Here is a 19,137-nt window from a genome sequence, read left to right as displayed (position 1 = left end):
TCCTCCAGAGGGGAGGGGCACAGCCGCCCTCTGCAGGGCCCGGCCTGCTGCTCGTGGTTATTGTTCCCAGATGGGGACTGTCAAAGCCTGTCAGCCTCAGATACACACTGCGAGCTACATCCGCATTCCGGGAATGTGTAGCGGCCCCGGCTTCACCTTGTGCGGCCCTCATTCAATAACATGTCAAGTCCCTTCAGTCTCACCCAGAGCTAAAACGCTCTCACCCACTTACCGCCTTTGCACACATGCACTGGGGCTGTCTAAATATTGAAGCGGGGCCGAGGCGAGGCGTGTTTCTTCCGGACTGATTACACTAGTTCTCCAAGCCAGCTGGGTCTCACCTGCTCCTGCCAGTTTCAGGATGCACTTTGGAAGCCAAAGGCTGCTGCCTGTGCTCCTGGGCCCTTAGCACTGACCATGAGCAATGCTGTCCTAGGGGCTGGCAGCCGATGTACCAGGGGGAGGTGCGTGGCAATCTGCCCGGTTGTGGGCACCACCACAGGCCTTGCCAGGGACTGCTGGAGGGATCCTGATGGCCCTTCCCTCTCCACTCGGCATTCCTGGCCAAGCCTGCCATGATGGGAGCCCACGCTCAGCCCGCCACACTGGCCCAGCAGTGCCTCTCTGAGTTGTGGTGCTCCCACCCTGGCAGGCCCTTTCCTCCGTGAGTCTGTTCTCTTTGGCTAATCTGAAAGAAATTAGGCTCTTGCTCAAACAGCATTGAATCTGCAGGCAAGGAGTGTGCCTGTGGGGACAGCTGAGGGACCCGGGGCCCAGGGATGGCAGGTGATTTGTCCAGGATCACACAGTAGTTGGTGTTACTATTGGATCTATGATTACAGACCCTTGACTTTCTAACTGTTATACGTTGCATTGTGTCCCAAAAAGATATGTTGAAGGCCTAACCCCTGCTACTTGTGAATGTGACCTTATTTGGAAATAGGGTCTTCGTGGTGTAACCTAGTTGAAATGAGGTCTTCAGGGTGGACACTAATTCAGTATAACAGGTGTCCTTATAATAAGAGGGAAATTTGGACACAGGCACACACAGAGGGAAGAGAGGCACGTGAAGAGGGAGGCAGAGATTAGAGTTATGCAGCCTCAAGCCAAGGAACACCTGGATAAGCCCCATAAACTGGAAGAGGCAAGGAAGGGTCCTCCCCTAGAGGCTTTGGAGGGAGCGTGGTCCTGCCCATCCCCTTAACTGTAGTCCTCAGAACTATGAGAGAGGAAATTTCTATTGTTTTATACCACCCAGTTGTGGTACTTTGTTACAGCAGTTCTAGGAAACTAATACACCATCCCGTAGCATTTCTGATTGAAGAACTGGATGAAATTCTAGATAAAAATGCAATTTCTTTGAGGTGATGAGAGAAGGCTCATTATGGGTTTGGGACACAAGAGTTCCTACCAGGTCATGTTTAGCGTGCAAGTCCTCTTTGAGAAGGATTAGTGCTCTGGCCTCCTCACATCCTGAGAAAAGCCCTCCATCAAGGCAAAGTGATATGGGCTCCTTATCTACGTTCAAACATTAATTTGAGGATTGACATCAGACCAGAGCAACTTTCTCTTAATCTTTCTTTAGGCTGCCCAATGTAATTCTGATGATTTGCATGTAAGTGGCCCTCCCTCTGAGGGATTTCAAGGCACTTATCAAACTCTGTGACGCTTGGGAGTGGCCTCTGGGGTTAGGAGTTCCTGGTTTACATCTACCCTATTACCTCCCCCTGTCCCAATGACTCCATTAATCTGGGTCATTTAGTTTAGTGGACTCAGTAAAGATGATAAGAGCTGGCATAAAAAGCACTGTGGCTCAGGCTTCAGGCTGACTGTGGGCTGTGGGCTTGGGCAAATGGGCACTTTGCAATTGACCTCAATGTTTATCCTAATTCTCAAGAGATAGAGATTATAAACTGGGAATTTTCCAAGAATCCATTAGCCAACTCCTTGAGTCTGTGATGATGTTTCTTAGGCAATTAGTTGGTTTTTGTATCCAGGGATGGCTGCATTTGTGCCCTAATACCCAGAAACACCACTCCAGGACCCAGGCTTGTTGCCTTCTGTCAGCCTCATTCATGCACTGGCTGATGTTGGCTTCCCAAACTCCGAATCTCCTGGTTGCAGAACTTGGTGAATAACAATCCTAATAAATATGTTCCATTTTCTTGCCTCACGGCTCTTTGCTGAAGCTTCTTTGTTTACTACTGAAGAGCTAAGAATCTAAATGCATCAAGGGACAATTCGCCCTGCTTCTCAGGGCGTGAGTGGAACTAAGTGGAACCAAACTTTTGCTATCTTCCCAAACCAATGGGTGGAACCAATTTAAAACCTCATGATCATGCAATGCATGTGCAGAAACTCTCCTGCGTGTTTTAACGTTCCTACCGAGAAGGACATAGTGTTCTTGCCTGTGTTTTATCTACCAAAGACAGGCATTGCACTCCAAGGGCTGAACAAGTGGCCACTGCTTAAGCCAATTATGGTACACAATGCACCCTATGCAGCCACAGAAAGTCATGCTATGGGAGCAAATCCCATGACATGGGGAAATGTCTATGGCCTGTTATTAAGTGAAAAAAGCTGCTTACAAAACAGAATGTACAGTATGAAAACAATTATGCAAAAATTATGTATATACCCATAGAAAATCTGGAAGGCCGTACCCCAACATGTAAACACTGATGGAACACTCAGGGCCATGAGTATACAGTGGCCCAGGTTGTGCACGGCACAAGAGCATCTGCTTGTTCTGCCAAGAATAATCAGCAGTTCTGTGACTGGAATCTTGGCTCAGGCTATGCCTACTGGAAAGATCCATCTTTTTTTAATCATACAATGGCACCATGTAGGCTGGCATCTACCCCAGGAATTGTGAGTGATTCTCATTTTTATTCTATGTGCTTTAGCATGTTTTCCAAAAGTTCTTCGATGATTATGTATTACTTTTGTATTAACCTTTAAAAGTGATACATAATATGCCCAATTTTTAAAAGATAGTTGGTAGAAATTTGAATATGGCTGAGCATTTGGTGATAGTAAGAAATTGCTTTATTTTTCATGTGTGCTAATGATATTGGGGTTATATTTTTAAGAGTCATTAGGTTCTAGAGATACATACTGAAATGTGTATAGATGAAATGACATGATGTCTGGGGTTTGCTTCAAAAATAATAGGGGTGGTAGTTTTTTATGGTAGCATACAAAAGAAAGGTCATGAACTAATCATGATTGAAGCCAAGTGCTACAGACACACTATTTTGTTTATTTCTGTATAGGTTTTAAATTGCCATAATACCAAGCTAAAATAAAAACAGAAAATTGATTTAGGACATTGTATTATTCAGGCTTCTCCAGATAAGCTGAATATATATATATACACAGAGAGATATTTATTTTAAGGAATTGGCTCATGTGATTACGGAAGCTGGCAAGTCCAACATCTGCAGCGTGAGCCAGCAGGCTGGAGATCCAGGGAAGAGCCAGTGTTGCAGTTCAAGTCTGAAGGCTGTCTGTGGAGAATTTCCTCTTGCTAGTGGTCAGTCCTTTGTTCTATTCAGGCCTTCAAGTGATTGGGTGAGGCCCACCCACATTAGGGAGGGCAATCTGCTTTGCTCAAAGTTCACTGGTTTAAATTTTAATCTCATCCAAGAACACCCTCACAGAATCACCGAGAATAATATTTGACCACCTATCATGGCCTAGTCAAGTTGACAAAATTAACCATCACAGTCACTGTGGCAGAGACTGACCTGAGTTCTCCCTTACCTTTGCTTCTGGTAGAACTGTGCAAACCCCCAGGATGAGTGGTCCCCCCTATGTGGGGATGTAATGGCTAATGAGGACATGATGGGGTACTGCTCAGTGAGGCCAAGAAGGAAAGCAGCAGGACGCATGCCACCCACCCACTCTGGTAGTGGGCACTGCTCATCTCCAGACTTGGTATCTCAATCACTAGGGATGGCCGTGGTAAATCCACCAGGAGTTTTGGCGAAGTAATGACATTACTGCCACTACAGCTAAAGACAGGCAAATAGGTCCTATAAGTCGGATTGTGAGCAACTAAAGTTGAACCCTTGACAAGAGCCATTACATATCTAACACATTTAACTATACAAAGACTGGTAACCAGCAAGTTTTCATCTCTACTGAGACAAAAGGAGAAGGAAAGGGGTTAATTTATGGTGGGAGGAATTGGAGTTAGCTAACTGGAAAAACTTAGTAAGGGAATGTTAAATATCTATAGGATTATTGTATCAGCTAGCAATGCTTCCAGCTCTGAGTAATAAAAGAAACTAGCAATGGTCTACACCATAAGAACATTTATCAGTTAGTTAGCAAGTAGTCAACAGGTAGGAAATTTCAAGGTCAGGTCATCAACCAATGATAACATTAAGAAGCCAGGTGCTTTCCATCCTGTTTCTTTTCTTTTTGAGCAGACTGTTTTCTTTCATTTTTTAAACTATAAACTTTTATTGCATCATGGTTGCACATCAGCTGCAGGAGCTCCAGACATCACAATCTTATGCGTCCACAACTAAATGCAGGGCACAGAGGGAGAAGAGCAAGAGAGAGGTCTCCTATATAGACTGCTCTTTCTTTCTTCCTCTCTCTCTCTCTCTCTCTCTCTCATTTTCTTACAGAAAGGAAGACTTTTGCTCAGAAGGCCCTCAGCACACTTGCTTTCATGTCTTATCTTCTAAATACAGGAATCTTACCTGTATTTAGTCACATGGCCACCTCTAGCTGCAAGGACAACTGGGAAAATAAGTATCTGGCTTTTTTAGACCCTGTGGGAAGGGAGAAAAAGTCTGTGAGTGGCTGCTATGCAGCCCCAACAGTGGCTGCCATGGTTATGGAAGAGAGTTATGGTTATCTTTCCTCATTATTGGAGCAATTTTTGCTAATTTTAGAAAAATTGAAAAATGCAGGAAATAACCTATAACTACATCATACAAAGAAATCCACAGATAGCGTTTTGGTGTCAAAGGAGTATCTTTTAATGGAGATGGATTTCCTTTATTGGGTACACGAATCCAAGTTGTGATGAGGCCAGGGGGAGGGGGTGGAGAGGGTCTACCCAAGGCCTTGCAGGTCTTTTGTAGATTTGTGAGTCAAAGTAAAAGGCTCTTCCTTGACTTCTTACACTCCTCTTCTTTTGTGTGTTTGGGTTTTGTTTGTTCGTTTATTTTTGGTGGCTGGCTGGTATGGGGATCCAAACCCTTTACCTTTATGTTATTAGGTGGTGATCTAACCAACCAAGCTAACCGGCCAGCCTCTCCTCTTCTCAGGAACAGAGACGGGATTCAGATCAAGTTTATCCATTAGGTATTGCTATGTATCATACCACCCCAAAATTTAGTGGCTTAAAACAACCACCATTTATTATTGTCCATAATTGTGTTGGTCAGGAATCTGTGCCAGTCTCAGCATGAAAACTGCTTCATATGGCATGGGCTGGTCACCCACAAGCTGCACTCGGCTGACAATTCACTGGGCTGGAAGATCCAGAATGGCTCCACACATCTGTCTAGGGCCTTGGTGCAGGCTTTTGCCTCAGTTCTTCTCCCTGTGATCCATCTAAATTCATTGTCTCATCCTCCAGGGCCATTTTCTTTGGGTGCACTCTCCCTCCAGCAGAATAGCCCTGTGTTCTTTATATGGTGGCTGCTTTCCCCAAGTCAAAGCAGAAACTGAAATCTTCTCTAGCCCTGGCCCGGGAAGTCCAAGAAAATCATTTCCACCATATTCTAATTAGCTAAAGCGAGTCACAAAAGGCAGCCCAGATTCAAAGGGAAAGAAATGGGCTCCACCTCTTGATGGAAAAGAGGCAAAGGGTGTGCTAGATGGGAGATACTGTTGTAACCATCTTTGAAATAATCTACTACATATGGCGACAGATCTGTTTAGGATTAAAGAAATTAAAACACACACATACACACACACACACGTCCTTCGTGGCAAATGCACTAAAATTCAAAACTGAAAACTGTTTCACCTTTGGCTGCAATCTGTATGCATCAACAGTGACATTCTTTAATTCTTTTCTAATAACAGCTTTCAAATTTGTTAAGGGATTTCTGTCAACCTTTCATGAGAGTGTAATAGTTAATAGCACTAACCCCAGAGCAAGAATGCTCATATATAATCCCAGCTTCACCACATTTAGCCCTGTGATTTGGGGCAAGTTATTTACCTTTTCCATGATTGTAAACTGTGGGTAATACTGCCTATCTCAGAGGTGGCTGTGAAAATTAGAGGAGGGGGTATACAAATACTTAGAACAGTGCCTGGCAGAAACCAAACACGATATATGTCTGTGTTACTATATCCATTTATACCAATAGTAGGGCTTCCTTTCTGTGGTGTTACCAATTCTGTTTTTTATGTAAAATGAAATCTATCTTGGAAATTGCTCCCTGAAAAAGTAGCGGACATATTTCTCCACCTAGATTTTAAACAGTAAACGATCGATGTCTCCTCTTACTCGACGCTTCAGCGGCATTTGACACAAGCGAGCTCGCTGTCTTTGGTGTGCACCTGCTCTGCTCAGCCTGGGGCCTCGGGGCCACACTCTCCCAGTTCCTCCTACATCTCTCACTCCTCCATTTTCTCGCTGTTTCTCCTCCTGCACCCAGACTCCAAATATTGGAGCTGCTCGACCCTCTTCTCTCCTCACTCTAAACTTTCTCCCAGATGAGCAGATCTATTCCCACGTCTCTCGGCATCATCTAATATGCTACAGTTCCCAAATACGTGTCTTAGGCAGAAGTTTCCTCTGAGCTCCCACATCCTTTATGCAACCCCTCATTGACATGTCTATTTGGATATCATTGAGATATCTCAAACCTACCATCTGCCAACTAAGCTTCCTCTGCCAACCCCTGCACCCGCCAGCACCTGTCCTCCTTCCAATCTTCCCCATTCCGATAAAGGGCACTTCCATACACCGTGCTGCTAACGCCAGAAAGGCGGGTCATTCCTGCCACCTCCTCCCACTCCAGACCCAGTTCATTACCATGTACCGTCGGTCCTCTTAGGCTGAATCATATGAAGTTCCCACCTTTGTAGTTTTTAAAAAACGCCAAATGTCGACAATTTAATATAGTTCAAACTAATACTTTCAAGACACCTCCCAAATCTGTTTCCTTTTCCCCATCGTCACTGACACCCGCAGACAAGGCCACCGTCGACCCTGTAAAGGCTTTCCAGCTCCTCACCCTGCTTCCTCCTCACCTTGCCAGACTCCTTTGACAGTAGAATATTTTGAAAAAGTGCATTGATCATGTCACTGCCTTGCATAAAAGCCCCTGAGCGTCTTCTCAGCCCCATCTCATGCCGCCCCGTCCCCACGCCGCCCCATCCCCACCGGCCTGCTTTCTGCTGCACACTTCACTCCCAGATGAGCATATCTATTCACTCAGCTCTTCTCCTCCTGAGGCCTGGAGGGAGCCCCCTGCCCGGCCCCTCTCCCCATCAGTCCCGCCCTGGCTCTCCCCTACTCATCCTTCTCTGACTCAGCCTCAGGAGAAGGCTTGACCTTCCTTGACCCCCACCCCAGCCTAAAGCCATCCTCCCTTCTTGTCTTTGCAGCATGACACCCTATGGTCTTTCTTTTTTCACCTTTTCTTTTTATCCAAGTTTTTATTGTATATATTTAAGGTGTACAACATGACATTTTGGTATACAGACACATCGTGAAATGATTACTACAGTCAAGCAAATAACACATCCATCACCTCACGTAGTTATCTTTTTTCCCTAGTTGTTATTATGTACTTATTAGTGTGCTTATGTGTTTAAAGCCTGCTTCAGTGTGATCTTCATGAGGCATTCTTTTTTGTTCACTGTTGTGTACTTAGCACCTCAGATATTGAATGGGCTCAATAAATATTTTTTGAATAAATGAATGAGTGAGTCTGGATTCAAAGGTTCTCTGTCAAGACACTGCTGCTCCCCAGTAGATCTCTCAGACCACATTTCTCCATGTGATTCACCAATTTCTTTTTCCCACTATGTTTTCTTTCCTTTTTACTCTTTTTTATTCCTCTAAATTAAAGAGGATATAGCCTTTTTACTAAATTTCCTTTTCTTTCTTTCTTTCTTTTTTTTTTTTTTTTTATTTATTTTACTTCTCAAAATACATTGTAGTTGATTTTCATGCCTAAATTTCCTTTTTTATGTAGTGGTCTGAAAAGACCTGATTTTCAATTAATTATATAACTCCATTTCTCTGAAGTCTAACTTTATAGTTCTATGCATGGAGGATACTAACATTTATAAAACAAATGTATTTCACAGGGCCTACCTTCCAAAGCCCTGTAGTTTCAGGTATGGCCTAACTTTTTAAAATTATACATAGAAATGTTAAGCTTGCAAAAGACAGGAAACTTTCCCCAGGCTAAAGTCTCTGTTGTAGATAAAGAATTGTAACACAGCAAAATTGCTGGCTCAAAGGGCGGATGTCCTTGATGCAGGTTAACCTACTGATTGATACGTTGAGAAAGTTGCTGATGGTTATGTAAATATACTGAGGAAATTGCTGTAGGAAAAGACAGTGTTTGCTAAGAACAAGCTTTTGTTGGTGAATCAACTTAACCTTTTACAAATTGCATTACGGAATGTCATTTTGTTTATTTCACTGATGTTACTAGTTTCCATTGTTAAAACTATACTTAGTCATAACTCTGCCCATGTCTTTGTGTTCTTTATAATGATTAAATCAACTGAATTTTCTTGTAAAACTTCCTTGTCTTTACAATAAAAGGGAGAAGCTGACTTTGAATTGGGTCTGTCACATTCAGTTTTCTCCTCCTAATGGGGAAATTAATGAAGTGTAGTCCTTCTAGGCCTCTCAATGCATACATAGTGCTTTGAGTAATCCTTTGTATCTCTGTCACCCTGGGGGAGAGGTGACATCTATGTTTTGCATTTAGATGTATGTCCATTTTTAGATAACTTTTGTATAATTTGTGAGAGTTAGATTAAAGTTGGTTTTGTTTTTGTTTTTGCATATATATATCCACTTGTCCAAACCCCATTTGCTGAAAGACTATTCTTTCTCCATTGAATTGCCTTGTGAAAAATCAATTGGCCATATTTGCATGGGCCTATTTCTAGACTCTCTCTTCTTTTCTATTGATCTATGTTTCTGTCACTTTGCTAGTAGACACAGTGCTAATTGCCTCACTGCTTTGATGACTATAGCTTTAGAGTAAGTTTTATCCTTTTCCACTTTTCATATAGAAGGTTCCAGTTAATGTTACTATAAGTAATGTACATGGACTATGAATTCATCAATTACTTTTAAAGTATTTATTCAGCAACTATGACATTCTTAGGCATTACCCTAGGGGCTGTCAGAGATTCAGGAGAAAATAAGGCCCATTGATTCTGTCCAAAAATAATTTACCATCCTCCAAATGATTAGAATAAAATAAAATATACTAGTCCTAAAAGTATCCAACCTTGAACAGACTGTGCTTCAAAATCCTACAGGATCTCAGGGTCATAACCACAATGCTGCTTATCATTGAAATTTACGGCTGATTTAATTACTCAGGGGCTGCATCTCTTCTCTCTCCCTCTCTTAATGTGCTTTCTCAAGGACCAAGAGCTTGTTTAATGCTCTCAAGAAGCCTGCCAGGTGTGTAATTCAGGTCTTGACTATTATTTTTATTTTACCTTTATTTTTTCCTACTTACAAAAATATTAAATATTTGTTTATTTAATTATCAAAACACAAAAAGTAGAAAATGGAAGTGTCCCATAACTTTACCACTGAAGATTAGAATTTAATATATATGTATATTCTTTCTGCTTTGCTGCGAGATCCTTAAGTAAGATAGTTTGTCATTGTTGTTTTGTTTGTTTTTTCACTCTTTCCTGTAACTTGAAATCCAGAGGCAGGCGTAACATGTTGATACAGCAACCCCACAAATGTCGTTTAAAGTACAGCTATAGATAACAGATGACATTTTACAAAAACATGGACATATACACAGGTCTTTGTAGTTGCAAAGTGTGTATCAATATTTCCATTTTGTAGATGAGGAGGTGGGCTTAGAAGGTTCATAGACAAGCTCAGGCAGGGAAGTAAGGAGCTGAAATTCAAAGCCAAGATTGGTTGAAACCAGAGATCATGCTCATTGCTCAGTAGAATCCTTTACTATCCCAGAGCAAGAGGTGAGACACAAAAAGCAATCATTGTTCTAACAAGACTCCACTGGCTACCCTGGGACTCCACAAGTAACTCTCTCAGCCCTGCAGGTGCTGGCTGTAGATTCGTGGACAAGGAGTCATAGCTGAGCAACGCAGGGGTCTCCCCCAGCCCCAGCACTGCAGAGGGGCCCAATGCCCCACGTGGTTGTGTAAAGCCCTGGACAGAGGGTGCAGCCTTCCCTCTGCAGTAGCGCAGGGTCGCTGTCTTCCTCTGTGGGTATGAGGGAAGGGAAGGGGTTTCCCAGCCCCTTGCACCTTCACACTGCTTCTGTCTGCAATTTTTCCCAGTGTTCTGATGTTACAAGCACCATGAGTTGTTCTGCTGTGTCTACTGGTGTATCCTCAGGGCCTACAACAGCACTGGCACACAGTAGGTGATCATATTTATTTTCTAGTGCTGCCGTACCAAATTACCACAAACTGAATGGCTTAAAACCGTGCAAATGTGTTATCTTACAGTTCTGCAGGTTGGAAGTCCCATGGGGTCTCACGGGGCTAGTATCAGAACGTCAGCAGGGCTGGTTCTTCTGGAAGCTCCAGGGGAGAATCCATTTTCTCGCCTTCCCAGCTTCTGAAGGCTGCCCCCCTTTCCTGATTCACGTCCTTCCTCCATCCTCAGAACCAGCAACATGAGGGTCAAGTCCTCACACCGCATCACTCTGGCCCCTCTTCCATATCACGTCCCTCTCTGACAACAGCCAGGAAGGTTTCTCCCTTTTAAGGACTCTCTTTTAAGGATTGTAATTAGATTGGGCCCTCCGGGATACCCCCAGATAGCTATTTCAAGTCCTTTAACTTAATCACACCTTCAAAGTCCCTTTTGTCATATAAAATAACATATTCACAGGTTCCAGGTTGGGAAGTGGATGTGGGGTGGGGGGGCGGGGCACTATTCTGGCTACCACAGGGCTCAACAAGTAATGCCAAGTGAGTGGACAGATCAACAGACTGTGGTGGTCAGGAACACAGCCTCCAGAGCCAGCTGCTTGGGTTCAGAGCTTGGGTCCACCGTTTACTGGTCGTGTGACTAGCACAGGCCACCTAACCTCTCTGAGTCTTGGATTCTTCTACAAAATGAGGAGCACCCTAACGGCCCCTCCCTCGCAGGGCTGTGGAGAAGATTAGATGAGTTCCCGTATACAAATCTCGCTAAGTGTTGCTCTTACTAGAGGATTCGAAGCTGCGGGTGCACTGGTGTTATCAATATTGCCCGAGTCACTGCATTCTTCCTTGTGCATCTGCTTGCAAGGCTGGATGATGGGGTAGAAAGAGTGTGGGCTTTGGGTCAGAGAGACTAGCTCTGGGGCCCAGCTCGACCACTCTCTAGTAATGTAACCATGTTAGATAACATAGAATGTCTCATCTGAGAAGTTAGAGGAATGAAATCTTCCTTCCAAGGTCTTTGTTAGGAATAGCTGAGATTGCACAGGTGAGGAACCCACTACATACGGCATGAGACACATAACAGGCGCTCAGTAATAGTGCTTTATGATTAATTTCTCACACACTATTACACCCAAGGTTTTACATCACCCTGAGAAGGTCTGCATACTCTGGCCACCTCCCTTGTCCCTCTCTTGCTTCTCTGTCCTTGTCTTCTGCTCCTCTCCCTCCCGGCCCTCCTGCTGCAGCCCTGCTGGCCTGTGCCATGTGTCATTTCTCACACAGGGGGCACACTCCCCTGAGAGCTGGCTGCTCTCTAAGACTGCACCCAAATATCAATTTTCTCTGAGACCCCTCTGACCACCTGTACCAGGTTCCTAGGGCTGCTGAGACAAATTACCACAAACCGGGTGGCTTAAAAACAACAGACATATATTTTCTTACAGTTTGGGGAGCCAATACTTCAAAGACAAGGTGTTGGCAGGGCCACACTCCCTCCAAAGGCTCTAGGGGAGCATCCTGCCCTGCTTCCTCCAGCATCTGGGGGCTGCAGGCACCCCTTGGCTTGGGGCTACGTAACTTAAATCTCTGCCTCTGTCTTCCCATCTGTGTCTGTGTGTCTCAAATCTCCCTCTGCCTTTTCTCTTATAAGGATGACTTGTCATTGGATTTAGAGCCCACCTGGATAATCCAGGATGATCTCATCTCAAGACTCTTAATTTAGTTATGTCTGAAGGACCCTTTCTCCAAATAAGGTCACTTTTAGAGCTTCCAGGGATTAGGACTTGGACATATCTTTTTGGAGGCCGCTATTCAGCCCACTCTACCATCTATTGAATAATTGCAAAACTGAACATGCACACGCGCACACACACACACACACACACGCACGCACGCACGCACGCACGCACACACACACACACACACACACACACACACACACACACAGTCCTCCTGACGTCCCTTACCTTGTTCTAGTTTTTATTTTCGACAGCACTTGCCACCTTCTAACATACTGTATTATTTGCTTATATATAAGGTTTATTGTTATCTTACCCTTCCGCTAAAATGTAAGCTTCACCAGGGCAGGGATTTCTGTCCGTTTTGTGCAATGATGTAACACAAGAACCTACACCTAGAACAATGCTTGGCACATAATAAATGCTCTCGAAAATCCTACGAAATGAAGGAATGAGTGAATGAATACCACGTGTTATGGGAAAGCAGCAGCCCAAATAGCTCTAGACATAAAGCAGGAATTAATAAATGCCTGTTGAATAAAATGAGATTAAGTAGTTGTGGACCTATCCTTAGGAGAACCCTGGGAGATCCGAATTGGAGAGGCAGAGTTATTCCCTTCTCCGACTGCCTTTTCTAGTTTAATTTTTTTTTTCCTCTCATCAGATTTCCAAATCCTACACTTCCCAGTTTAGGAGCAGTGACTCACCGCTGGTGATCCTGTGTTAAATGGTCCACCCCCTACTCCCCAATTAGAAAAGGTCACACTTCCACAGAATATATTTTGATCTCTTAGGGTATAATTAATCACACCAATGAGTATAATGACCAAAAATAGTTTCCAAAGAGCAACTTAATGCTGGATAATTATAAATCAGAGGGTTTGATGAGTCCATGATGCTGCTAGATAGGGCAATGGTGGCCCAAGATGAGCAAACCAAATATTCCATGGAAAAGTAAGGACGGGGCACACTCTGCACCTGGCTTCCAGATCCTGCCACCCCCGTGTCACCCCCTACTCTGTTGCTTACTCTTATTTGCCCTTATAAGCTGCTTTGGGATAGATATGTGTATTTTTTTATTTCCTGAAATAATGGCCTTTAAGACTAAAAAATAAAATGATTCGTTTGTGAGAATGTAATTTTTAATGATAGTACATATTATTTCATTTTTAATTGACCAATAATAATTGTATATATTTATGGGATACAGTATGATATTATGATATACATGTACATTGTGGAATGATTAAATCAAACTAATTAACATATCCACCACCTCACATACTGATCGTTTTCTTTGTGGTGAGAACACTTAAAATCTACTCTTAGCAATTCTAGAAATATACATTATTATTAACTATAGTCACCATGCTGTGCCATAGAACACCAGGACTTAATCCGCCTGTCTAAATTGAAACTTTGTAACCTTTGACCAATCTTCCTTTTCCTCGACCACCCCTGCCTCTCTTGGTCCCTGGTAACCACCATTCTACTCTCTTTGCTTCTACGGGTTTGAGTTTTTTAAATTCCACATATAAGTGAGATCACGTGGTATTTGTCTTTCTGTGCCTGGCTTATTTCACTTGGCATAACGTCCTCTAGGTTCAGCCATATTGTCACAAATCACAGGATTTTCTTCTTTTCAAGGCTAAATAGTATTCCAGTGTGTAGACACACTACATTTCCTTTATCCATTCATCCATTGATGAACATTTACGTTGTCTCTATATCTTGGCTATTGTGAATAATGCTGCAATAAACATGAGAATACAGATATCTCTTTGACATACTGATTTCATTTCCTTCAGATATATACTCAGTAGTGGGATTGCTGCATCATATGACAGTTTTATTTTTGCTTTTTTGAGGAAGAGAATGTAATTTTGGAGCCTGGATTTTTGTTGGTTGTTTTTATCTTATTTCAATTTGGTTTGGTTGTTTTTACCTTCTGCAAAGTTCACAGCACAACTGAAATCTTTAAATAATAATTTATTTCTTATTTTTAGTAAAACCTTAAGGCATATTTTGAAGGGTTTTAGAAAATAAAGATGAACAAAAGGAAGAATATGTTTTAAATTGCCTATAAACCCACTGCCCAGAGACAGCCATGGCCACCATTCACATTGTGTCTCACCTCTCTGTCTTTTTGCATCTCACTAATTTCCTTACCTCCTGTCCATCTCAACTTTGCTCAAATATTTCAGCTGTGTTTCTGATGATTTAAAGACAGCATGTGCCACAATAAGCAAAGGGGCCACTAACAACCTGCTGGCTCCCCCGTGTTGTCTCCCATGCTGTGCCCTCAACTCCAGGATCTGCTCTTGAAAAGTCATCTTCTTCTTGCATTAGTCTTGTGAGGATTAAATCACGGGCCTCTAGTAGGGTGGTGTGGCCCAGGGTCATCTGGTCCTAGGTCTGTCTCAGAATTACTGTGGACATTTAGCTGCCAATAATTAATGAATGAAAAGAATAAAATCTATTCATTGTTCATTTACTTATTCATTTAACAAATGTTTACCTATTGCCCACTCTGTGCCAGTGTTCATGTTATCTATTGCTACATAACAAACCACCTCAAAATAAAATGGCTTTAAACAAGTTTATTATTACTGCTCACGCGTTTGTGCTTTGGCTGGGATCAGCTGGGAGGTTCTCATCTGGGTTCTCATGCAAATGCAATCAGATCGCAGCTAGGGTTGGAGTCACCCAAAGGCTTGTCCAGCCTGGACATCCAAGATAGCGCCCTCTATGGCTGGAAGCTCAGTGCCCCTGGGAATTTCCCTCTCCATGTAGCGTTTCATCCTCCGGGCCTTCTCTGCTTGGCTTGGGCCTTGCCCAGCATGGTGGCTTCAGGGTACTCACACTTCCTACATGGCAACTGGCTTCCAAAGATAGAAGCAGAAGCTGCCAGGCCAGTTAAGGATCCCACCTTGTCACTTCTGCCACATTCTATGAGTGAAAGCTGTCATTGGGCCTACCCAGATTCAAGGAGGTGAAGAAATAGACTCTACCTCTTGATGGGAGAGTGGCAATTCACACTGTAGGAGGGCATGTGAAATGAGAAGTGTTGTTGCCAGCATCTTTCAGGAACCACAGGTGGCCACTGTGTATGGCTGGGGTATACGTGGTAAGGGCCCTTCAGTCCTTGGAACCAACATCTAGGCGGCAACACAGACGTTCAACAAATAAGCATGCAATAAAGTGTCTATTTCCACATTGAAAAGCCAGGTACTATAAAGAAAGAGAATATAAGGAGCTTGGTGAAGGAATGCCTCTCTGAGGATGGAGCTCATAGACTGAGACCTGAAGGGTGGACAGGAGTTATCCAAGGGCAGCATTCTAAGCAGAAGGAGCAGCATGTGAGGGACAGGGAGTGTGGTGATAAGGTGCTGGGGACAGAAGGAAGATGGGTGCAGATGAGATGAAGTAGTAAGCCAGGGCTGGTCCTGTGCGGCCTGGTGGTCCTAAGTGTCCAAGGCTTTTTTCTCAGCACAGTAGAAACCCTTTAGGTTAGGTTCAGGTGCAAGTGACAGAAATACAAAATCACAGTGTACTAAACATGGTAGGTGTGGTGGATTGAATTATGTCCCCCCAAAACTCCTTGAAGTTTGAATTGTGTCCCCCAACTTTTATGTATTAGAAACTTGGTCCCCACTGTGACTATTAAGAGGGTGAGAAATCCTATTATGGTAATTGAAAGGTGGAAACTTGAAGAGGTGATTGGATTGTAGGACCCTGCAGTAGTGAATGGATTAAAAATGGTGGTCAAGGGCATAGTTCTGAGGGCTTTAAAAGAAGAGGAGAGTCTGTCTCTCTCTCTCTCTGCTCTTTCTGCTTCCACCATTTTGCAATGTGAGACCCCTGAGTCACTGTCACCACCACCAGATGGACTTTGGACTTCCCAGCCTCAGAAATTATAAGCAACAAATTTCATTTTTTTATAAATCACCCAGTTTCAGGTATTCTGTTATAGCAACACAAAATGGACTTATATAGAAAATTGGTACCAGAGAAGTGGGGTGTGCTTATAACAAATACTTTAAAATGTGGAAACAGCTTTGGAACTGGGTATTGAGAAGAGGCTGGAGGAATTTGGAGAAACAGGCTAGAAAAAGCCTACATGCTAGTGAAAGTTTAGAAAACCAGGGAAATTTTTAGAGATTGGTCAAATGGTGGTGACCAGAATGCTTATGGAACTATGGACTGTAAATACCATTCTAAGGAGGTCTCAGACAGAAATAAGAAGGAGTTTTTTGGAAACTTGGGCAAAGGTCTCCTTTGCTATGAACTGGCAAGGAACTTGGCTGCATTGTGTCCATGCCATAGGACTTTGTGGGAGTTGAAACTTAGGAGTTGTGAACCAGAGCATTTGGTGTAAAAAAATCTTTTTTTTTTTTTTTTAAGTTAATGGTCTTTTTATTGGAGGAAAAAAAACTAGCATTTACAACTTGGAATGGACGTTAATGGTAATTTCTTGAACAGCAATGTTGTTGGTTGTGCCGAAGTCCACAGCCACAGCCTACTCTGCTGCCTCTATGTCATGGTTCAGAAAGTTTTAAAAACAGCGAGTCAAAAGATGCTCCCTTGGTAAAAGTTTCCTATTAAAAATTTGTGTGAATGGGGACAGCCTGACACCTGTTTTACTCTAGTACAATGCAGACACTAAACATACATAGGCATGCCACCAGGGCATGTCATCGTCACCACGGGTCAGAGCACACAGAGTACAAGAGGACCACCCTACTGGTGGGGCTAGATCTCAACAGTTTACCCTTCACCCATTTTCTGCACATCATCCTGAAGTAAACCAATTTTAAATGTGTTTTTCAGTAAACCAGCTATGACAATTTATACTAACAAATTGAACTAGAACCTACTTGAATAGGTTTTGAATTTGTTTTTTTCATTTTTCATTTTTAATACAAATGCCTGACTTTGCTCAGTCATCAAGCTGCATGCATGAAAAATCTGGCCAGCCCAGTGTATTAATCATTAGCAAATAGAACTTTAAGGAGCCCACTAAGTGCTTCCTTATCAGTAAGGTAGTACAAGTATTTTTATATTGTAGGAGACAGGACCACCAACCAATACATGCAGATTGTGTGTGTGTGTGTGGACAGAAGTTACTTTTGACATTCAGTTTCGCTATATAGAAACAGAATGAATAAATTAACTTTTTTCTTTTTTCTTTTTTTTTTTTTTCTTTTTTTTTTTTCTTTTTTTTTTGCAAGAGGTAAGTAAAAGATTCAATCTGATAAGGGGGGGAAAGGAGTTGAAAGTAGGTCTTATTTTGCAGTCATCAAACTGTACGAATTCTTCATAGTTGACTTGCCCGTCTCCATCAATATCTGCTTCTCTGATCATTTCATCTACTTCTTTATCTGTTAGTTTTTCTCCTAAGTTTGTTGTGACATGACGTAGTTCTGTCTCACTTATGTAACCATTACTATCCTTGTCAAAGACTCAGAACGCCTCACGAATTTCTTCTTTACTATCTTTTTCTTTCATTTTTCTAGCCATCATAGTCAAAAATCCTGGGAAGTCAATGGTGCCATTACCATCAGCGTCCGCTTCGTTCCTGCAAGTCAGCTTCTGTTGGGTTCTGACCCAGCAACCTCATGACAGTTCCAAGTTCCTTTGTTGTGATGGTGCCATTGCCACCCTTATCAAATAGGGAAAAAGCTTCCTTGAATTCAGCCATCTGTTCTTCAGTCAGTTGATCAGCCATGCTGCTAGCGAAGGGAGGAAGAGCTGAGAGAGCAAGAGTGGCTAAACCAGTCCAGGGGCTGTGACCTCGGGGGTGTGTCCGCTGCTGCTAAGGTGCGGTGTGTGCTGTGCTGCTGCTGCCTGCGCTCCCGCCTGACTGCAAGTAACAGTGCCGCATCAGGAGACTCCCAGCACCACTGCCCTGCTGGAAGAAATTTCTAAGCAGCAAAGCATTAAGGAAGCTGCATGGCTACTTGTAACAGCCTATGCTGAGTTATGGTAGTAAAGGCATGACGTGAAGCCAGAATTTAAAAGGGAAACAGAGTGTAAAGATTTGGAAAATCTGCAGCCTGGACAAGTGGTAGAGAAGCAGAGAGCATTCTCAAAAGAAAAATTCAATGATACTAAAAAGATTAACTAAAAAGAACGGGATTGTCAAGAGAATGGGGAAAAGACCTTGAAGGCATTGCAGAAGCCTCTGGGGCCAACCCTTCCATTTCAGGCCCAAAGACCTAGGGAGACAGAATGGTCTTGGGGAACAGGCCTGAGATGCCACCAGCTGGCTGTCCAGGACCACCTTGTGAAGCTGCTTCTAGCACCAGCACCCCAGCTGCTTTGGCTGCTCCAGCCATGGCTAAATTGGCCCCAGGTGTGGCTGGACCCACAGCTTTGGAGAACACAAGCCACAAGTCTAGGCAGCGTCCACGTGGTGTTAGGTCTACAGGCTCACAGAATGCCAGAACTGGGAAGGCTTGGGAGCTTCTACCACAATTTCAAAAGACGTGTAGAAAGCCTGGGGACCCAGGAAGAGATCTATCACAGGGGCAGATTCACCGCATACAGCCTTCACTAGAGCAATGCCTTGTGAAAATGTGGGGTCAGAGTTGCATCAGAGAAACCATACCAGCACCATGCCTAGTGGAGCCATGAGAGCAGGACCACCGTGGAGACCCCAGATCTGTGGAGCTACCAGAGTGGAACCCCAGCCTGGGAGAGCTGAAGTGTGGCCTGCAACCAGGAAAGCTATAGGAGTGGAGGTCCCAGGGACTTGGGGACCCAACCCCCACACCAGCATGCAGAGGTGGTGAAA

The 19,137-nt window shown here is 43.4% G+C and overlaps 1 pseudogene; it reads right to left on the bottom strand.

The window, feature by feature from the left end:
* Positions 1-356: 356 nt before the first annotated feature.
* On the bottom strand, positions 357-18,069 carry LOC134385693 (calmodulin-alpha-like; annotated as a pseudogene).
* Positions 18,070-19,137: the final 1,068 nt, after the last annotated feature.

Source organism: Cynocephalus volans, chromosome 9, assembly GCF_027409185.1.
Source record: "Cynocephalus volans isolate mCynVol1 chromosome 9, mCynVol1.pri, whole genome shotgun sequence".
In the NCBI taxonomy this organism is placed as follows: Eukaryota; Metazoa; Chordata; class Mammalia; order Dermoptera; family Cynocephalidae; genus Cynocephalus; species Cynocephalus volans.
Note: the sequence above shows the minus strand (reverse complement) of the source record. Positions and strands in the feature narration are given on the sequence as shown.